General features: G+C 41.2%; 1 protein-coding gene and 1 long non-coding RNA gene across 3 annotated transcripts in view; one reads left to right on the plus strand and one right to left on the minus strand.

The window, feature by feature from the left end:
* PTBP3 (polypyrimidine tract binding protein 3) overlaps window positions 1–23865 on the plus strand; it is a 188373-nt gene that overhangs the window by 49716 nt on the left and 114792 nt on the right. The gene's annotated exons all lie outside the window — the stretch shown is intronic.
* The window catches only part of LOC120946668, a 50732-nt gene that overhangs the window by 5952 nt on the left and 20915 nt on the right, over window positions 1–23865 (minus strand). Inside the window, exon 2 of the long non-coding RNA XR_005750779.1 lies at window positions 133–252. This is a non-coding gene — a long non-coding RNA (uncharacterized LOC120946668). The remainder of the gene's footprint in view (window positions 1–132; window positions 253–23865) is intronic.

Genomic DNA, 23865 nt, shown 5'->3' on the forward strand with positions numbered 1-23865 from the left:
TTTTGCCTAATGCTTCTTCAGGAGTGGGGTGCTGTAAAATAGCAAAAAAAGGTAATTGTTGATAACCTATGAACAGAATGGCATTGCATCTCGTCTTTAATATTAACATGGGGCATAGATAGATAAACTTACAGAATATGGGAGCATCAATACCAGAAGATGGTATCAAATAACCCGTCAGCAGAGGAGGTAAACATCTCAACCAATGGATATCACTGGAGGGACAGATGTCAACGATGCACATACCACATTCTGAAAAATAAATGTATATCGTTTAATGCAACATAAGTAATGGCCAGGAACAACTTGGTAAAGCCTATAAGTCCTAAAATAATAATAATAATAATCATTTATGTAGTATTATAAGAGTAATGATATTAATCCCTCTCCCAACAAAAAGTGCAGAGGGTGTAGAATTAATACTATCAAAAATACTTCTGTTCCAAAACAGAATGAACATGGCTATCAGAATTAATCAAGTAAGGTGCAAAGCCTCTAGGCCAGGGGTGGCCAACCAGTGGCCCGGGGGCCACATGTGGCCCGCGGAGCCCTCTGATGTGGCCTGCGACCTCCTGCTCTGGAATGGCGGTTTAGCAAGCCCAGATCGCAGGTTGTCAACGTGCCATACCACAGCATAAGTGTTGTGAATGACATGGTGGTGGGGGAAGAAAGTGGCTGCGGAGCAAAGCCCCATAAGCCGATGCTTCCTCTACAGCGCCGGCTTTTGCCACAGGCAGTGTCTATGGCAAAGTTCAGCTAACCCGCAGGATAGACACAGGTGCACTACAATGCACCCGCAGTGTGGGTAAACCGCAGCACATCAGTGTGAAAGCAGTCTTAGGCCCTTTTCATCAGCCCGACCAAATGGGACCTTCAATTCACCTCTATAGAGCTACAGATGTCTGTTTACGCCCACCTACCTCCAATCAAAAAAACAGAAGGGAATTTGTCCCCTTCCATCTGGGTGGATGGGAGAGCCTATAGAGTAGCCGTGACCTGTCATCTGCCCGCTCCGCTCATTATGGCCCGCGACTGGTTACCAAGTTGCTTAAGTGGCCCTTGCTCTTCAAAAGGTTGGGCACCCCTGCTCTAGGCATTCCAAAAGATACTGAATACTGCTTGGATCAGTATAAAACTGCAGAATCAGGCCAGTAAATATGGTGCTGGTGACCTCCTAGTCCTGTCTACCACTCCGGCCCTGACAAACGCATGTTTCTTGAGATGCAATGCCTTTTTAAAGTCCCACTTTTTGCCTCTAATGTATATTTTTGTATTTATTCATTGGCATGAGTATATTTCTCCCCACTTACTGTAGTGTTAGAGGTAAACACTTTAAAAATGTATGAAATGGGAAAGAACCCCCCCCCCCAAAAAAAGTTGGGACTTTAGGGGCAACGACACAATAGTAGTAATATTATAATGATAATTTATTAATTCACACATATACATATGAATAAAAACACATGAACAGTGCATAGATATTAGTGCGTGGATTCCCGCGAGGATCCAGTAAAGCTCTACGCGTTTTGGGACGCAGTCCCTTCGTCAGGGGCTAGTATCTATGAGTAGTCATACTATATGATAAAAATAACAACATTTTAGGCTATTATACATTAGTGCATCAGTTATTGGTACATACAAATAACAATCAAAATTATCTGGATCATACCCATCACGGCACTGTAAGGACCCATAGCTGAACCAGCGCGTCCCCCAGTGAGGCCAAGGATAACCCGACGAGGGTCAAAAGACACATACAGAGAGTGGGGTCCCCCCAATAATCCCACCAGATCCGAAGGGCGCCACCCAAGTGCAGACAGAGAAGCCACCAGGAAAACCCTCCCCAATTCTAAAATAAAAATGATATATATGGAAAATGAATGAAATTAAAATAGATAGTCAAATCCCTACGATATAAAACCCCATAGCAACCCTCCTACTAGATCCCCTTAACTCAAAAGCCAACAAATCTTCAACAGAGAAATCACCAATAGCGTAGCAGACTTCAAGAGTAAAATGGCCTCAATGTAGTTATTTTCTGTAAATAAACAGTTAAATATCTAACATAAGGTATTAGTCCCATAACAATTTACTTAAACTGGGACATATTACTGTAGAGGCACCTACCTCAGCACATTCCTCCAGACATGCATCATCGCCGTCTGCCATGACAGAAGGCCGATCGGCGATGGTGCTTAAGTAGGAGAGGAGAGGGAGGAGGCATGGGCGAGAGGCGGGGCGTAATGAAGATCACTGCCTATAGCCGCAAGAACGGAGGTAGAGAGGGGGTTGGAGTAGACAGCAAAGCATCACGCCAGACGCGGCCGCAAACACAGAGCAGGGGAGAGGGCGGTAATGGGAAGTGTGGCGTCATGATGTAATTCACGTCAGACGTCCCCGCCCATAAGCCCAAACACGGGGACAAACAGGGAAGAAGGGCGGATGCGGGGGGCACCGCGACGGTTAGCCATACATGTAAATCAAACATAACGAGGGGGCAATATCACATTTGGATAAAAGAGGAGGGACATGGTGACACTCGCTGTCGTTGCACCATTGACTGCAATAAAAAATGTTCCTCTTGTTTAAATCGGACTTCAAAGCAGATAGCTGTTTAGAGCCAGAAGCTAAGGACACTGTTTTGCATTGGGATACTGATATTATGGCCACATCTAGAGTGATGTAACATTATTCAGGATTGGTGAAAACCTGTTACTGTATCAAAATACTGACCTTCTGCATGTCCAAATGCTTTTTGCTTTGTGGCAGATTCAGTTTATGAAGACCTTGTACTGTGTATTTTATTGTTCCCTCCAAAAACCTTGAGGAAGGGAATTTAATGCCTGAAATTCGCAATAATAGGACTTGTATTCATGTTAAATTATGTGCTGTGTCACGAGACATTGGATCCATCAATCTAGCCAACTAGTAGAACTTTTAGATTTCATTTTTATATGCTTTCACTATTTATTTTTACAACCTGCTTTTAAAAGCTTATTGTTTACAGAGATCAATAGCTAAACTCCTTCATGACAGAGGGTAAAATAAACCTGAATGGCCAGACCCAATTTTGTTACTTTTGACATGTGTTAGTAAAACTGTGCATATGATCACAGCTACTTTGTAAAGAGGTGAATTCTACCTTATGTTCTTCTTTTTTTTTTCCAGGACAAATTGGGCTTTCATTTCGTGGTAAATGCTAAGGGATATCTCCTGATATATATATATATATATATATATATATATATATATATATATATATATATATATATATATATATATATATATATATATATATATATCAATCAATCTCTCTTTTTTAAGGCAAACTGGCCGAAAATTATTATTATTTATTTTACTTTTATTTTTTGGCTGTATATTTCTTGCTATTACCATAACCTACCACCAAAGAACAATTCAAAATAATCCTATCTTCGTGATACCTTGTGTGATACCATGTGTGTGTGTGTGTGTGTTTATTTGATTTTTGATTTTTTTTTTACATTCCACCTAAAATAATCCCCGATCTTTAACCTTGACCTCTGACCCTTACTGTGACCTTAACACTATGGCCCCTTTCACACGATCGGACTGTTCAGGTCCGCCTGTCAGTTTTGACGGTGGACCTGAACGGCCGCTCCATACAGCTCCATGGAGCGTCGGATGTCAGCAGAGTCGTGTCCGCTGACATCTGACCTGATCCGCCAAAATCAGATGTATGGTGATACGTCCCCATCCTTCCATATCGGATCGGGTAAGATCTGATGAAAACGGACATGCTGTCCGTTTTCATCAGATCGCTCCATAGGAGACAGCGGCGCTGCACAAGCCCCTCCCCGCGCAGAGAGGGTCTTGCCATCCGCCGGCTCAGTGGAGATCAGCGGACAGATCTCCTGCTGAGCTGGCGGACTCCGTAGCGACTATAAAAACTATAAAATTACTTAACACCAATAAAAGAAAAAAAGGATTTTTAATACAGAAATGTTGGCTTACTGAAAAGTATGTACAGTTCAGTATGCACTCAATACTTGGTAGGGGCTCCTTTTGCATGAATTGCTGCATCGATGAGGCATGGCATGGATGCGATCAGCCTGTGGCACTGCTGAGGTGTAATGGAAGCCCAGGTTGCTTTGATGGTGGCCTTCAGCTCGTCTGCGTTGTTGGGTCTGGTCTCATCTCCCTCTTGACATCACCCCACAGATTTTCTATGGGGTTTAGGTCAGGCGAGTTTGCTGGCCAATGAAGCATGGTGATATCATGATCAATAAACCAGGTATTGGTAATTTTAGCCATGTGGGCAGATGCCCACATGGAAAATGAAATCGGCATCTCCATAAACCTGGTCAGCAGGGGAAAGCAAACATTTCCTGGTAGAGGGCTGTGCTGACTTTGGACTTTAAAAACACAGTGGACCAACACCAGCAGATGACATGGCTCCCCAAATCATCATGGACTGTGGAAAATGTTTTCATTTCATTTGGAAATCAAGGTCTCTGAGTCTGGAGGAGAGGCACAGAATACAAGTAGCATGAGGTCCAATGTGAAGTAAGGCCACATTGATGCAGTTATACATGCAAAAGGAGCCCCGACCAAGTATTGAGTGCATACTATACTGTACATGGACTTTTCAGTAAACCAAAATTTCTGTATTAAAAATCCTTCTTTTTTTTTTTAAATTAGTCTTCTGTAATAATTATAATTTTCTGAGATCCTGAACTTTGGGTTTTTATTAGCTGTAAGCCATAATCAAAATTAAAAGCAAGAAATGTTTGAAATATATCACTTTGAGTACAACGCATCTTTTTAAAATATGAGTTTTACTTTTTGAATTGAATTGCTGAAATTAACTTTTTAATGATATATTCTAATTTTATGAGATGCACCTGTATTACCTTTATTTCCCCCCCATCAGTTTTACTTTTTATGTTCATGGTTTATTTTTAGTATATGTGGTTTTCATATTTTATGATATTTGTAAGTTTACCAATGAAGCTCTGATGTTACAGTAGTAAAAGTATTCGGGTCTTTAGACTGCAAACCTTATTGTCAATTGTGCTATATGAATGATATCATATTCCCAAGACTAAAAAATTACATTTTGAAACTATACAATAAAAACTGCAAGATAAAACTATTTAATTTTTTTCTATTTCAACAATTAGAGTTGCATTACCATGAAAAGCTGTTTTATGCATACACTTTTCTATACAGTTTCTTGGAATTGATCTAGTAAAATGAAAATGGAAACTTTTTCTGTATCGATTGGAAATGCCAATATGTGCAAGTCCATTGCGTCTGTACGCATACAGTAGGCCAAAACATCCCCATAAGTTGTACAGTTTAATAGAAATGTGTAGAATGCAGTGCTCAGCATTATCTTTCAAAAAGTCAATACAACTGCCAAGCATTAGAAATTACTTATCCATTTTCAGATAAATGAATAGTAACTGTGTACTACTGAACTTGTATTAAACAATAGTGCAAGTGCACAATGTGAAAACAGTTGTTTAAATTAAATTGGGTAAGATTATCAATGGACACTGGAGTCCTTGGTAGAGCAGGAACAGGCATGCATGAAAACACATTCATACCAGGTGTGGTGGGACTGTAATTTATGAGTATTCCAGTTCAGTTTCACTGCAAGACGAAAATCTTGGTCTCCTATGTGCCCAGTTCACACCACTGCGCTGTGGCGGGTGTGCTAAAAAAAAAATCCACTTGCTGCAGTGCTAGGCATATCACCTTCTCGCACTGAGAGGTGGCCAATTGAATCTAATTAAATGTAACTGTGTTAAAGTGGTTGTAAAGTATAGACCTGAAATATGAACAAAGCAAATTTCTCCATAGTGTGTACCTCAATCCAGAGCACAAAGTGTTATTTCTGCCTGCTCTGCTATCAGCGTGAAGCACTTCTGCCAATTTTCCTGACACCAAGAAAAAAAGGTGACAGGGGAAGGGCCTCTAGCTGATTAACAGCCTCAGCTCTGCTCCTGTGTGCTGTGTGAAGGTGGGTGTGTTCCTTTCCTTCAATCCGCTGTCTGAGTTCTCCTCCCTGAGCTCTGCAGAGTGTAACTTCAGCTCTCTGTCAAGCTTTATACATTTTTCACTTTTATCTGATGTAGAGAAGACTGCGGATGAACAGGTACAATGTATGTAGGATGATTTGAGATCATCTGTGTATTGCCTGAGGCCCGTCACTTCATCTGGAATATACAAGGGTTTACAATTCCTTTAAATTTCAAAAAAGTTTGTTAAAAAAGGCAAACAGTGGGATGTGGCAAGACTGGTGTAACGGCACTGCAGTGACCCCGCCGGACTGCATTGCATACCAGCCGCTGTGTTTGTAATGCAGCAGCTCGTGTGAGGTTTGGGAGTAAAGTCATGAAAGACCAATGAATGTAACAGCACTTTAAAGTAAATGCAACAGGTCTGATTTATAACAATCCCCCCCCCCCCCCCCCCCCCCCAGCGGCACATCTTTATCTTTTACTTCCTCACCAACTCTGTGAAGGCAATGGCATGGTTTCCAACATTCCCCCAAAAAAATTTAGAGACACTTTTTTGGCTGTAGGTGGAGTATTTTAATTGGGGTCGGGACATCCATTTGTAGGTGTGGTCTAGTGAAGTTTAAAAAAAATGGGTCTTGCAAAGCGTGGTTTCAAGTATATTAAATAATGTGTGGCTTAAAGGGGTGTGTGGTTAAATAGTCTGAGATGACTTGCATAGTGTAGAATGTGGTAACATATAGGGGTGAAAAAAAGAGAAAGAAGGATGGAGGGAGAGAGAAAGAGGGATGGAGGGACAGAGGGAGAGTAAGAAAGAGGGGTAGAGGGAGACAGCACATGTAATGTAAAGTTCCAGAGAGAGAGAGACACTGCTGCTACACTTTGTTCTTGACCGATTTACAGTAATGTTCGTAGCCCTTTTCTTCCTCACCTGAATCTGTAACGTCCATAGCATGGCTCCATGCACACGGCTGATGGTAGTGCCAACGCACCCATTGGTTGGGACAGGAAGCTTGGACAGCGCACTCATTGGCTGAGACGTGCTGCAGCACGTCTCCCGCTACCTCCTCAGCCAGTAGCTGACTCAGGTTGTCTGATACATCCATCCCTCTCTCTCCATCACCCAGTTCCAACTACTAGCCCACCCAGCTTACTATGTGGGCAGTTGGGGATGACACCGGGTGACGACGGAGCGGTGCGACTTTTCTTACGGAGGATCAGACACCCCGGCCCAGCTTGCCCCTGCCTGGGACAAAAACAATTTTAATGAACTTTGGCTGGGACATGCTCAGACTGGGACATGGGTCTGAATTCCGTGAATGTCCTGGCTAAATCAAGACTATTAGCAACTATGCAATGTAAGATGAAAAAATACCTGTTACTTCCTACCATTGAGTAACAGGAAATGGCTCTATTGATTGGTCCAGGGTTGTCACATAGGGCAGGAAGGCAGTTCAACTTCAGTGTAAGCTCCACTAGTGTAACTTGGACACAGTGCTCTCTTTCTGCATTTCCAACAGCTAAATGGAGAGGTGGGGAAAAGGAGCGTGTATAGTACTAGGAGATGGTACAATGAAGTTTTGCTTTAAGGGCAGTAGAGAAGCTGCTACTTCATTAGTTTGACAATTGTTTTTTTGGTGCAGTTGAAATACAAATTATTAAATCAAAGAATATGAAAATATTAAAGCTGGCTGGGAGACCACTTGATTCCCCGGCATCTAGGTCAGCCACACACTGCAGGCACCTTTCATGTCTTGCTAATTGAATGCTTTGCTTAGTGTTGTGTACAGGATGCCCCTTTTGTGTCACCCTAGAACACAAAACACAATGACTGCCTAACACACTTTTGTGTGTAGCTAAATTGGTTGTCAGACGAAGTAAATTGACTTGCTGTTCTATTTGAGAGTGCAGGGCAGGCGTCTGTCTTCAGGGTTAAACACTGCAGATAGCTACATATCTGTATAGGCTTGAGCCATGCAACGTGTGATGAGAATAGTTAATAGTGTATAGACCATTTTAAAGAATATCTAAACCCAAAAGCAAAACATTTAAATGTATTGCACTTACCAGTCCTTACATGTGATGGCTGCATTTGTTTTTATTTTTCAAGCTAAAAACAGTTTAGCAAGTCACGAAACCACATGCCAATCTTGAAAGAAATTAAGTTTCATTTTAAATTTTGTGTGAGTTGAACTAAAATCAAACATGTTGTCTTCCTTCCACACCATCTCCTGTACACTAGTAACACCACCACCTGTATGTAATGAAGATTGAGAGAAAGACCAGACAGTGGGTATGGAAAAGAATCGCACCCCTTTAAAATAATCACACTTTGTTGCTTTGCCTGACGGGCACATTTTTTGGTTTTATTTAGCTGTATTTACTATTTGCAATGTATAGCATCCAAATGAAAGATAAAACACCAACATGTCAGAAAAAAAAAAAAGGAGTTGGAAAAAGGAATCCCCCCCCCCCAAAAAAAAATTACCTGTAAGCTCAATCAAGTGTAGCTGATTGCCTTCAAAGTGGCACACCAAAGCCATTTGACATTTTAACTGTCATCAACTGTGTGGCCATTTCGATTGGCTCAGCATGAAAATAATTTTATAAATGAATAATCTGCGCTTTAGGTAGGTTACAGTAAAGGTTGCAGCCCCCCCTAAAAAAAACTCCCTAGGGAGTTTCTGAAATGATAAAATGTAAGTATAAATGTGCTAAAGTAAAATGAATAACAGTGTTACATAATTAGTAAAGAAATAAATACAACAAAAATCAAAAAGATCACATGTGCATAAAACCAGGTACGTGACCAATGTGAGATTAGTTCCAGCAGCCAAGCACATATAAAGTTGATGTTGTTTAGCAACTGTCTTTAGAATAAAGTTCAAAGCTATATGCCCATCAGGAAGTTTATTCATTTATATAAGGCAATGTTCAAGAGGTATCTCCATACAGTTCCGGAGTGAGGTAGTGCTATATCACAGCATATAGAAGGTGACTTCCGTGCTCCCCCTCAAGTGTCCCCACTCACCAGATCCTATAACCCCTGCAGGGATATTTTGCATGTATGATCAGGTCCTGATGTCTCCATACAGTGGGTCCTTGTATACAGCTGGGCAATAGTCACTTCACACTCCACTCGGTATCCAATAGAAAAAAGTGGTGGCTAATGGCACTAAACATTCCTCATGTGGACAGACAAAAAGCGCTCCCATAGTGTATTACCAAAAAGACTGATTTATTGTAAAAATGTTCATAAAAACATACAGAATGCAAAAACACCAATCCGGTGTAATAAAAACAGCAACTGATAAGTGACAGTATGTATAACCAGAGCATGGGTTTCACGGCGTGCGTGCCAGCTGCGTTCCACCCACTGCTCTAGAAACCGGAAATGACGTAGTGTACATGACTCCGCCTTACGCGTTTCGTCATGGACACGGTTATTCATTTTACACGTATACTTTAGCACATTTATACTTATGGTTTGGCACATTTACACCATTGCGACTGTGTGACCATATGACCTAGTAATCTAATCTGGAGATTTTTGCTGCAATATTGACACTGAGCTGGAGGTTTATTATATCACTTGTCATTGTTTGCTTTTTTTTCAGCGTATATTCACATTTCCAGGAATATTTTGTGATTTTGTGGACTGTTTTAGTTATTAGAGTGCACCACATTTTTTTACAATTGGAGTCACATGTGCTTTGCATATCCTAGTTCTGTCATTTATTTGTTCTAGACCTATTCGGTCACTCATTAGATCTCAGGTAGCGCCACTACCCCCAACATACATTTTATTAGCATGAAAATAGCTTTCCTGGGACATTTCAGTCCCCGGTAGTGCAACTGAAGCAAACAATCAACTATGAGTGGCAAGGCACTGTCAGAAGATCTTTAGGACAACGTTGTGGACAGGCACAAGTCAGGAGATGGATGCAAAAACAATTCAAATGTTTTATCCTTGCCTAGAAGCACAGTGAAGTCTATTTTTAAAAAGTGGAAGGTATTTGGTACAACACAGACCCTCCCTGGATCAAGACATCGCTCCAAACTGCATGAAAGAGCCAAGAGGACACTGGTCAGAGAGGCTACCAAGATGCCTACAGCATCTCTGAAGTAGTTGCAGAAATTTATGAGTGGTTATTGGGGTTGATTTACTAAAGGCAAATAGACTGTGCAGTTACACTCTACAAGTACAATTGCTCCAGAACTTAGTTAATGAGCAAAAGCTCTGCTGACTTCCACCATCCAATCAGGTGCAAGCACAAATGCTGTGGTGTGTTTTTTTTATTTTTTTATATTGTTCCTTACAAGTGAAGCTTTACGTCATTTACTAAGCGCTGGAGCAACTGCACTTTGCAAAGTGCACAGTCTATTTGCCTTTAGTAAATCGACCCCATTGTATGCATGTGACAACAATATCACAAATTTTCCACAAATGTGGCTTGTATGGGAGGGTTGCAAGAAAAAAAGCCACTCAAAGGCCACATGCAGTCACAACTTGGCAACAATAGATTTCCCAGCACACTTACCTGCCAGCCCGCAAAAAAATAAAAAAATAAAAATTGGCCCGTCTAACAGCTTGCATTAAAATCCAAGGGTATTGTTTGTACACATTCGCAAATAAATGCATAGGCTGCAGTGCCCACGCCAAGGGACCTCGGTATATACTGTGGTCCCAACTCTAAAATTCCAGAGCCTCCATAGTAGGAGCACATTAATCTATCTATTCCTATATGTGCTCCTACTATGGAGGCTTTGGAAATTTAGAGTTAAGATCGCAGTATATACAGACGTCCCTTGGCATGGTCACTGCAACTTACACATATACCGTACAAGTATCCTGTGTAGTGATTTGAGATTTATCATTTTAAGGTATAAATATTTTAAAAAATTAGACAGCGCAAGCTCCCTTTGCTGTGGTTGACCATTACTTTTAGCTAGTACTCAACTGCACATCTGGTACAGTAAATATCCCAAAAGTATAAATCTTGGCAAGGGAAGGTTTTGTAATCGCATTAAAATATCATTATTATTAACAACGTTTCCTTTTCTCTTCTATTCTTATTTTTTTTTCTACAATAGCATACTAATTGGAGGAGATTAAAATAGGAAAGTCTCCTTCAGCCATTGCTATGTGATGTGATTTTTACTGTATTGCTGAGCAATCGCACATGTATTTTGGGCCTTAGCTTTTGCCTCCTAGTAAACCACATTCAAATGTAACAAATGACCGAGACAAATACTAAGAATTTCTGAAATCAAGTTGAGATCTCTTATGAATGAATGACTTGTATAGCGCTACACATGCGAACTGAATCGCCTCTATGCGCTTTTTGCAGCCGGTGTCTTCCTGGCTGGTGCAGTCATTTACCCCGTAGGATCTTGACACGCTTGGGACACAGTCATACACACATATATACAGGGCCAATTTGGACAGGATCCAATTAACCTACCAACATGTCTTTGGTGTGTGTGTGGGAAGAAACTGGAGCACCCGGAGGAAACCCACGCAGACACAGGGAGAACATGCAAACTCCAGGAAAATTGTGTTGTGGTCGGGATTTGAACCAGCAACCCTTTTGCTGCTAGGTGAAAGTGCTAACCACTACACCACTGTGCTGCTCACAGCATTCTTTACAATATGAAAACAATCCCACATCATCTTGATGTGTAGATATCAGAACCTTGTATTCTCAATCTGAAATTCTGATAACACCTTGCAGAAACAGCATTGTGCCTATTGGAATATTCTGTAACAGTACGTCCATGTAGCCTTCAATACTCGGAGCATTATTTTCAAGCATTAGTAGCAAGCATATGACTGTGTTTAGAAAGGAAAAAATATGAAACCCTAGCCTAATATGTGGTCTAATGAGGTTATTATTACCTAGTTGGATTTTTGAGTACTAGGAAGCATGCCAAGGCAATGTTTGCACAAGAGAGTCTGCAGCTTGTGGAAGACAAAAATAAATGTATGCCAGGAAAATCTATCAAAGGAAAAGCATGTAAATTACTCTTGAACACCTGACAAAAGATGTGTGTGTATTTAATAAATAATAATGGCTAGCTAATGTTCTTTTTATCACAGATTCACTGCTGGGGTTTCCTTCATGGCCTTTCATATTTAAACCTAAAAAAAAAAAAGTGTTTGGATTATACACCCAACCATTGACCTGCAGCTACTGATGTTGAAGCTGGTTGCTACGTTTAATCCTGCCAGACCTTCGTGAAACCTTATTTCAGCCACGCACATTATTATTATTTTTTTTCTATTGCATCTATTCCAAAGGGCTAGTGATTGGGGATATTGCAAATAATGTTGAAGAACTGTTTGAATACGGAATGTGGAGGAAGGGCCTCCTTCAGGGGGGTACAGCCCATACAACTGTAAGGGGCCCGAGGGGTCCGCCCAGGCCAGAAGAAGGCAGGACGTGTGAAGGGGAGCCGTAGTGTTGTGCACTATAGACAGGGGAGGGCTGGCAGCCTTAGGCCTGGGGGGCAAGTCCAGTCAAGTGGCCCATAGAGCGTGGAAAAGTGATGGATCGAGGAAAACAGTCTAAGATTTTTCATGATCACAAGATTCCGCACAGAGGCCCCCCTTACATCACAGTCCACACAGAGGCCCCCCTTACATCAGAGTCCGCACAGACCCCATATACATCAGATCTGATGTAAGGGGTGTTCTGGGAAACTTGATTTAAGGGTGCATGCTGTGGACTATTGTGTAAAGAGGGTCTCTGCTCACCAAAGCCTGCCCCCCTGCCCTTTAACAAAGTCCACAGAGCACCCCTTTTTATACACTGGGAGGCAGGAGAGACTAGAGAGGGTGAGCTTACCAGGATGGAGGCTGAGGCGTAGGCAGGCTGTCTGATGCTTTTTTGGGTTCAAACTTCCTGTCCAGTGCCCACACATACCGGGGGAGTGTGGGCAGGGCAGACTCAGAAGGAGGAGGAGCAGATGAGCTCTATCTCTCCTCGTGTCTGTGCAGAGAGAGAAGGGGATGCCAGCTCTGGTGTGTGTGAGACGAGACATAGCTCAGCTCTGCAGCCATCTACCTCGGAGCTGACACAGGCATGGCTGCACAGTGGGAGGTGAGCAGCGGCCGTGACCTGTGTTATCAGAGCTCCAGCAGGCATATTCCTTCTTTGCAAAAACAGCATTTGGTAGTGGTGGCCGGTGGCTGTGCATAGTGTCACCAGCCAGGGTGGGAGATTTCCACCCTGCCCCCCCCTGCCAGCCCTCCCCTGACTATAGAAAGTAGGGGCTGTGGAGGAAAGGGAGGGGGCTGTTTGTGTACAGGGAGGGGCCAGAGGCCAGAGGCTTGTGTGTTTACAGATTTGTGTATGTGTGGGGCTAACATATATATATATATATATATATATATATATATATATATATATATATATATATATATATATATACACAGGTGTTGCTTGTTGCCTTTCTTTCTAGCAGTGGTTTCCTGAGAGATATTCTACCATGAAGGCCTGATTCACACAGTCTCCTCTTAACAGTTCTAGAGATGTGTCTGCTGCAAAAGGTGGCTACTTTGAAGAACCTAGAATAAGAAATATATTTTCAGTTGTTTCACACTTTTTTGTTATGTATAATTCCACATGTGTTAATTCATAGTTTTGATGCCTTCAGTGTGAATCTACAATTTTCATAGTAATGAAAATAAAGAAAACTCTTTGAATGAGAAGGTGTGTCCAAACTTTTGGTCTGTACTGTGTATGTGTGTGTGTGTGTGTGTGTGTGTGTGTGTGTGTATATATATATATATATATATATATATATATATATATAAATACATTTCATATAATATCCCATATACAATGGTAAATGCAGACTCAATGTATATGTGTATACTTATAAATCACTTACCGTATTTATCGGGGTATCGGCGTATATAGCGCGCACCCCTAAAGTGGACACGCAATTCCTGTAAAAAAAAGATTTTAGCACTTACAGTTTTGGTGTCTTGCGCGGCGTCCATCGGCGGGTCCCGCGTCCGTCTGTGGCTTCGGTGGTGTCCTCCTCGTCGGGTCCGGCGTCGTTCTGCGGTGTCCTCCCCGCTTCCCGCGCTGAGTTTGAACTACTGCGCCGGCATATACCGAGCGCAGTACACTCGTGTATTGTCGGGCAGGCTCCTCTCGCGGTCATGTCCTGTACATCCAGGACGTGACTGCGAGAGATGCCGAGCCCGCCCGACTATACACGAGTGTACTGCTCTCGGTATATGCCGGCGCGGTATACGCTGATAAATACGGTATGTAGCATATCGGCTTCATATATCCACCAAGTTTCTCTTTCCATCAGAGCTTCTTTGAAATCGACCCCTTGCCATTTTCTCTATGCCCCAAAATTTTGTGTATTTATTGCAGTAAAGGGTTTAGAAATGTAGACCTAGATTGATTTAAGGGAATTTATATTCATTTTAAATTGAAATTATTAAAATTTGCAATCATTTTATAATAGACAGCGTTCACATTTTTGAGCAGTAGTGGTTGTATGGAATAGTCCTTCAGAAAAGGAGTTTATGCTCATTTTGTCAGTGCATTGAGATGTCCCATCTAGAGGAGGTTTTTTTTTGGTAGTGTTTTTTTTTAAATATGGATTTTTAACATATTCTCATTGTTTACAAAATAATTTAGACATTTTGTGGGTATGAATATGCCGCTTATTTTGTAGCAGCATTTTCTTGATATATTTGCTTGAATTGGCAGTACGGATGCTGCTTGTGATGCCGGGTCTTCTCTGCAAATAATTACACCTGTTAAGAACCCCTTGCTCCATGCCTCTTAAGACATAGTTGCTGATGAAATGCGTTGGGCCGGCTAATTGATTCTGCTGTGGAGTGAGGTCTGTTTCTGTTCTTGGCTATTTTTTATTTTATTTTATTTTTGAGCATTAGTTATGATCCTAGAGTTCTGTGTATTTTGCATCCAATAGAGGGGAGAAAACCTTGTCCTGGCTATAAAAGGGAAATGCATGTTAAACCTTATTTCTTCTAAAGGTCATATTAATAATGTGAAGAGGCGCCCATTAGAGTTTTTGTGATAGTTTTGCTAAAATAAACCACGAGAGTGAATAACTGGTGGAAGATCAGAGGAATGTTGTGGACATTTTACACTTTATATATTTTATGATCACCGTTTTGGAGATATTTAAATTGAAGCTGACCTTCACATTTTGATCACTGTACATGTGCACTGTACATGTTGCACAGAATGTGTTTGTGTATATTGGTTTTGTTTTTCAATATGGTGAAAATCATTTTGTGTTTGTGTACTATAAAAACTATAAAAACTTTGAGTTTTTCATGATTAGAACACCATCTTGTATACTACTTAATATATGTTCACCTGTGAGTCCAGCATCAGTCCACCTGTGAAAACTAGCATCAGTCCATCTGGTATAGGGATTGTAACGGTCACCACCGTTTACAACCTTCCATCAACCCACGACAGCTTATCGACACTCCACAATCAGACAAACGAACACGACCCATAAGAATTCCCCCCAGACACGAGACACACAGATCTGTTCTGGTTTCAAATGCAAGACAACTTTAATGGTTAGCTCTCAAGTTTATATACAGTTCAGGCATGAAAGGAACCATCAAACTCTTCGCCCACACATCACACCCTGGGGGGGGCTTCAATACACCTTCAGATGGCTAATTGCTAAACATTCCAGACATCTCAGCGCCGCGCTATAATTATCATGACCTAATCACTGCACATTCCTTCATTAACAGAATTCAAACAAAACACCATCACACAATGATTTCTTCTCAATCCACATCTTTAGACAGATGGTCCGTCTCCGACAGAAAGGTATTCACACCTCTGAGCATCAATAGGCTTTAAGCAGTGTTATCACACAATGAAAGGCCTTTCAAGAGCCAGCCACATTTAACATGTCAACAGTCTACACAGAGAGATGAGTCATAGAATAAACCAACACTTTGCAATATCTCCAATTGCAATATGAGCTATCAGTAATGTCCCCTGTCCTGTAATTTAGGATATCATTTCTCAGTCACCCTATGGCCCTATCGGACATAAGGTGACCCTAGACATAAGAGTTATTAATGACGCTGGCACAGGAGTACCCCTCATCCTTCCAAAGTCTCTGTTTGTCCCGGGTCATTCCGTTACAGGGATCAATGGGCAACCCGTTTTCAAAAATGTGAGCTTGTTCTAAGAGATATTCCTTCATCATGTTCATTTACTGAAGCAAACTGGTCACGTTGCATACTACCCATATAGTGGTTTCATTGATGTACTTGTCCTGTATGAACATTTTTTACATGTTTTACTATTTCAATTCTAGCCACTACAATTTAATGTGAAGAAGACCTGTAACACATTGAAACTGTTCATTTGTTCCAAGAATGCCATTTGTTCCCTGTAAATCATAATCTATTTACTTCTCCCATGCAATAACCTGCTGCAGTGTAGTGAGAAGTTGTCTAAGTTTCTTCTTGCACAACTTTCCTTTGCTTTACAAATGACCTGCAGCAGGGTGGTTAGGAAAGGCTTTGGCTGAGCGCTATACATTTATTTATTATGTCTAAACCTAATTCTGTGTTATATATTTCTGATCTGTGTTAACTAAGCTGCATAGTACAGTTCAGTTCAATTTGTTTTAGTGAAGGAGATGGAAAGTGGGTCTGGTATAATAGATTATCGACCTTTTCTTTCAGCATGTTATTGTGAGAGGCTATTGTACTTGTGTGTTGTATTCTTGGCAGATTATAAACATAATAGGAAAAACTTATGTTGTGCAAAAAAAAAAAAACACTTGCAGCTCTGCCTGAAGCACTGAGGTGTGTTTTTGAATTGTTGCAGAAGAGCTACAACTGGATTTCTCTATGAAACTCTAAACTAGTATTTAAAGAGGAACTGCAGTCTGCTTACATAATTTATAATAAAAACATCTTTGCCATTCTGAAGCTTCCCTTCAAACACTTTGCATAATATTTTATATATACTGTGATTCTGTACTTGCCAAATATGCTACAGAAATCTCCCTCCACTGAGTCTGGCTGCAACCATTTTAACTGTGGGCAGCTCAAGCTACTGCCAGTTTACTTCCTGAATTTTTACAGACACACAGAGGCACACCTCCAGCTCTGCAGCCCTGTAGATCTCAATCCCCCCCCTCCCTTCCTGGCAAACTCTCAGGAGAGTGAGAGAGATATGTGTATGATGTCATAATCCTAGGCTTTTTACCAGACAAAAAAAACGGAAGTGGGCTGTATAAGGTATTTACTGGTAGAATTTTTTATTTTTTTTCCTATCCAAAGTTAAAACAACAAGGGCAGAAGATTTAATAGATGGAAAGTTAAAAATATGACTGAAGGTCCGCTTTAACTTTTTCTTCTTGATCACTATGTTTGTGACTAACTCTCCCCGCGGTTCTTTTGAAAGGAGTGTCTGTACACTCGGGCAGCAAGAGATTCTTGCCAAGAATCTCGTCAGGAAAAGAGGGTGTGTACAGGGCTTCACTCTGGTATTATAGCTCATTCCCCAGTTTTTGTTATTCTTTGCCTAAAGAGAAGGCTCCTTGTGTCCATGAGAATGGTATTGCTTTCCCTGTGATATACAATTTCTTGGGTTTGTGTGAGTGAGAGACCTTTTTATTGCAGAGTGACTGGTAGCACAACAAACTGTGCTATTATACTCCAAACCTCAGCACACCAATGCCTTTCTTGAACTGAAATCATAATTGGACTTTACACCCAAATTACCTACTTACATTACAGTCTTCGTCTTCATTGTTCCATATTTTCAGTTAAATATATTCTACTGAATTAGTATAAAGAACCTTTACCAGAGCACTTATTCGTAGGAAAGAAGCAAGAGGCAAACCAACCTGTCCTGACCAAATTACATCACATTACCCTGTATGAATAGCACTATGGCCTACACGTATATCTGGAGTTGGGAACCATCATTCTAGATTTCAACTGTAGAGCCTGCTTTACTGTTTAGCCCAATTTCATTTTAACAAGTATTTGTGATGTGGGCTCCAGTAACATGGGTACAGTGAAATTGGGGATTCTCTGTATTAAGATGATGCAGTTAAAAGCACATTATACTGCATATGTGAAAAGTCATCTTGAATTGTGACTGGCTCGCAATAAGTGGAGGCAGTCCACATTAGGAGAGGGCCCTGTGTGTCTTTTGGGTCCGAATTCAGGCAAAAACTCAAACTTGATTCGTTCCTGAAACTGACAACAGGGACGCACCCGACCCCTGCTGCGAGCCGTGGCAAAGGGGGGTTGCCATCCGGGGCTCGGGGGACCTCTGGGCCCTTTAATAATAATAATTATTTATTAATTATTATTTCATTTTATTGTAATATTTTTATCATAAAATTAAAAGAGGGCAACCTAAAACTAGTGTGATATTTGACACTGTTTTTGTGTCAAATATCTGGTTCGATGGATGAAGGAGCTATTTTCAATGAATTCTCAAGGTGCTTTTCAGATATTTTGGCTCTAATTTTGCCCTTTGTGTGCTTCATCCCTGAAAATGGTTGCTCACAAATATAGGTACTGCCAAAAAACTGAGGGCATGCTTGGGAAGAGTATGATATTTTTCTTTGGGAAGGTAAAACATACAAGTCCAGTAAAGAGACACTGTCAATTTTTTTTTCTTCATCTGCATGCATTTTGCTTAGTGTAAACGCATTTTTACAGAAAATTAAAAAATTTAAATAAACATTTTTAAGTAAGTTTATGACTCTGTGTTGGGCTGCCTTTATAGCCATCTTGGCTGCAGGTTGGACACCCCTGGTTTAACAAATAGATTAGCAGTTATTCGTTTTAGTTGTGGGCATTTTCCTCTATAGAGCTTTCAGGCTACAGTAAAAACTGCCTTAAAGTGAAACTACAGTATAGGCAGAACGTTTTTTCTTCATTTTGAATAGAGTAAGGATGGTTACAGCCCTGTCAGTAGTTTTTTGTTTTTTTGGCATTCCTGTCCCATAGCCAAAACCGTTAGAGGAAATCCCTGCAGATTAAGGGAATCCCTTGGGACCCCCAGCTCACAGAACTAATGTCAACACAGGAAGGTTTCCCTTCTATTACTGTTCTGAGGACAATTTTTATTTTAGTAAACCGCTGCAATAAAAAAACAAAAACAAAGCCCTCCAGCAGCGCACTGTCACCACTAAGAGGGCTTCCATCTTCCCTCAGTCTTCCTTCTGGCTGTGGGAGTGGACAGTGTGGCGATGACATCACTGCTGTGCATGCGTGCAGGAACCCTTTATTACGGCATGCTGCTCTGATGGTTCGGCACTGTATGCGGACCTTCAGTGTGCATGCGTCGGTGACGTCACCAACTGCATCCAGGGTGAATATCTCCTAAACCAGGGGTGCCCAACCTTTTGAAGAGCGAGGGCCACTTAAAGTGGATTTTTTTAACCTTAGATAGATGCTCATTTTGTCAAGGGGAATCGGGTAGTTTTTTTAAAATCAAAGCCGTACTTACTGTTTTAGAGATGCATCTTCTCCGCCGATTCCGGGTATGGTCTTAGGGACTGGGCGTTCCTACTTGATTGACAGGCTTTAAACGGTCGCATCTATCGCGTCACGAGTAGCCGAAAGAACCTGAACGTCGGTGCGGCTCTATACGGCGCCTGCGCACCGACGTTCGGCTACTTTCGGAAAATCGTGACGCGATAGATACGACCATCGGAAGCCTGTCAATCAAGTAGGAACGCCCAGTCCCGCAGCCCATACCCGGAAGCGGCGGAGAAGATGCATCTCTAAAACGGTAAGTACGGCTTCGATTTTAAAAAAACTACCCGATTTCCCTTGACAAAATGAGCATCAATCTAAGGTTAAAAATTAACTTTTCGGGTGAACCTCCACTTTAAGAAACTTGGTAACCAGTCGCGGGCCACAATGAGTGGAGTGGGCGGATGACATGTCACAGCAACTCTATAGGCCCTCCCATTCGATCCACCCAAATGGAAGGGGATGAATTCCCTTCTGGGTTTTTTTGCGGATCGGATTGGAGGTAGGCAGGTGTAAAACAGACAAAAGTCTGTTTACATTTGTTGCTCTGTAGAGGTGAATTGAGGGTTCCGTTTAGTCGGGCTGATTGTGTGAAAAAGGCCCAAGACTGCTTTCACACTGATGTGCTGCGGTTTACCCACACTGTGGGTGCAGCGTTGTGCACCTGTGTCTATCCTGCGGGGTAGCTGAACTTTGCCATAGATTCCGCCTGTGGCAAAAGCCAGTGCTGTAGAGGAAGCATCGGCTTATGTGGCTCTGCAACCGCTTTATTCCTCTACCACCAGCTTCATTCACAACACTGATGCTGTGGTATGGCGGGTCAGCAACCTGCGATCTGGGCTTGCCAACTTGCCATTCCAGAGAAGGAGGTCACGGGCCACTTCAGAGGGCTCCGTGGGCCACATATGGCCCCCGGGCCACTGGTTGGGCACCCCTGTCCTAAACGGTGCATGTTTAGGAGATATTCATTTTACCTACAGGTAAGCCTTATTATAGGCTTACCTGTAGATAAAAATTACAATGCAGGCTTTACTACCGCTTTAAGTTTCAATAATAATGGTAAACAGAACAAAAAAAAAGGGAGAATCTCCCTAATGGCGCCAGAGGTAGCAATAAAAACAGGTGTTCTAATACATCTCCACTTTTATCCAAAACTTAAACAAAGTTTTGCCTTTAGTTATACTTTGATTGCAAAATGTATAAATGTGGTTTGGTATGGCAAAGAACAGTAAAAATACAGAAAAAAAGTCTCCCTTGTATTTAGCATTTAATTGTTCTCTATGGGAAATATTTTGTCAATTTTGAGTAAGGTTGGATGACATATTATAATACCTTTTCATTTTATGGTATTGGGTAATTACTTTTCACTGAGAACTACTCAAAAATCTCCACACGCTTTAGCGTATTGACATTGGTAAATTGAATATTTGTTTTATCTTCACCGGAAAACTAACACCCAGGCCCTACAAAAGCCTTGCTGCAAGTCTTGTTTGCAGTATTGATTGACGCTTTCATGGAAAACGCCAGCCTTAGATCTTTGTGAAGCAGAAGCAAGACTAACACGCTGTGTAAAATAAAGAGTCCTCTTTTTCTTTGTCTACAAGTGGCAGGAGGCTACAGAACTATTGGACAAACACTTTAGGAACAAGAGGACAAGATGAGGCCTCCATGTTGCTTTTGTGTGAAAAAGCAGTCCACCGGGAAATTGTATGTTTTTTGATAATTTTGGCTCTTTTTGTTATTTTAGAAATTGTGTGATAAACAATTGTGGTCGTAGAGCTGTGGGTATGATGGTTACCATTTTACCTGGGTGTGTGAATAGGCTATAAAACGTACTGAGCAATCTATTTTGAACCCTCCAGGCCGGGAGGGATATTTGTTTTTAAAAACATTCATCGGTAAGTTCAGAAAAATATATAATAATGTAATATATTTACATCTGTGCTTTACTTAAAAATTGTAAAAGAAATCTGGGTCAAATCCACAGTAAACAGACCTCCTCCATATTCTATTGTCTTCTAATGAATGTGCCTCCTATTTTCTCTGGCCTACTTTTGCATCGGCCTCTCATTTATAAAAAAATAAAGTTTACAGAAAAAGCTAGTTCTGTCAGTTGGACAGTAAATAAGACAACGTACAGCTGAAGGCTCCCATATGACAGTCTAAACAAGTACCAAATCCTATTCCTATGCACACAATTCCTTAAAATACAAAACTTCCTTTGCCTTCCATGACGGAGCAAAATCCTCCTTCTTTTGTATCTCACGTGTTCCCCCTCAGACACTGCAGCTCACAGTGGGAGAGTTTTGGCAATAAAGGTAGTGGGCAGGACTAGGTGTGGCCGGATGCTGATTGACAAGCTACAGGTTTATGCATTAGCAGTGACCATGCTGATAGCCAATTCCCCCTGCAGCATTTTTTATCCTACTGTAGTGCAAGCAGGCACATTCTACATGAGTGGTAATTCAGCTCTGAATTTGGGAGGAGCGCAGCATTGTTGCCACACCATCATAGGAAGATGCATTAGACAGACTTCATTGGCAGTATCAACTGGTATTTGTAGGGGGAACTAAAAGAAAATTTAAGTGCAGACGGGTGTATAGTTTTTGCATTGAGAGGACACAATTCTATTTGAGGATCTCATTCATAGAAGCTGGATTGTCAAGGTGTGAGGTCGATTCTGTCAAAAAATACAGTGTACTGTTTGACAGCATACATTATTTGGTCTGTTGCGGATCTCATATAATCAGGGACCTCCATCCCAGTCCCAGTATATCTCTTCTGGCTGATCCACAGGCTTCTCGATCTTTGGAATAATTTCTCCCTAACGGGATGAACACCTGTTCCTTATAAATGTCCGTCTCAAACTTGCATTAATTGTATATTCTGATACCCATTTTTTTGCTTGACTGGCAACCTCATTGACTAAACCCAGCGCGCGGTTTACATTTTCAATTCTTTTAAAAAAAATAAAAAAAAAATCGATGAAATATTCATCATCCTTCTTCTACATTTATAATACATGAACTAATTGTCCTTCTCTACACACCCCTGAAGAAGGTTACCCCGAAACGCGTCGGGTGTAAAGAAGGTTTTTCATGTATTTATCTATATGGTGACAACCATTGGAACTGTATATTTTAATTCAATATTTCATTTTTTTTTGATAAATATGTATAATTGTGAATAAAAACTATTTTTTTACCTCAATATCCTGTATATTTGGAATACTATCAGTGCCTTTAAAGTCCACCCAGGGGAACCCCTTTTTTCTTTTCTCATATATACTGGATGTGGCACAATCATACATTTGCCATTCACCCCCCTTTCTTTCATAGAAGCGAATGTATAGTAAAATAAAGTGGTTCAAAAGCCAAAATGTTTTTACCGGAGGGGGGCACACAGAAAGGAGAAGGCAAGATTGCCAGTGTGGGACTCCAGAAGAGAGCTTCAGCTACTCTGTGCAATACTCTTGTACAGAGCAGGTGAGTATAATATTTTTAGAAAAAAACCTTCAGTAACGCTTTAATCACATCCCGCCTGGCCTATAGCAGAGTGACGGCTGAGCGGGGGATCGGTTATCCTGACTGGGCATCATATGATGTCCAGCAGGATAAGTCACTTGTGCGCGCTCCTGTGGGTGAGCAGAGCGGCGAACGGTGGTGTGTCGCTCTGACACACCGCATCTCTGATCTCGGTAAAGAGCCTAGGATGTGGGTTCTTGTCGCAGCTGATCACAAAGGTAACCAGGAAGTGCCGGTAATCAGCTTTCCTCAGTTTGCGCTGACAAGGCGAGAGCTGAAGAGCCGATCAGCGCCTCTTCTGATGGGGGGCTCTGTGCTGATAATGAGTGCATTATCAGCACAGCCCCCAAAAGATGTCAATCCGTGCAAATAAAAAATACCAATCGATGCCCAGAAGTAATGCCTATCCGTTCCACCTATTACTGCCCATCAGTGCTACATATTAGTGCCACCTCATCAGTGCTGCCTCATCAGTGGCCATCCGTGAAGGAGAAAATGTATGTAATTTACAACATTTTAGAACAAACTAAGAAAAACACATTTTTTTTATTTGTCAAAAATTTTTATTTTTAATTTCTTTAGCAAATAAAAAAAAACACAGTGGTGAGCAAATTCCACAAAAAGAAAGCTCTACTTTGTGGGGAAAATATGTAAAATTAAAATAACATTTTTATATGGGTACAGTGTAGTACGAGACCGTGCTATTGTCAAAGTGTGACAGCGCTTATGCCGCGTAGACACAACCGTTTTTCCGGTTCTAAAAAATTACGTTTTTAAGGGTCTAGAAAAA

Source organism: Rana temporaria, chromosome 1 (assembly GCF_905171775.1).
Source record: "Rana temporaria chromosome 1, aRanTem1.1, whole genome shotgun sequence".
Classification (NCBI taxonomy): Eukaryota; Metazoa; Chordata; class Amphibia; order Anura; family Ranidae; genus Rana; species Rana temporaria.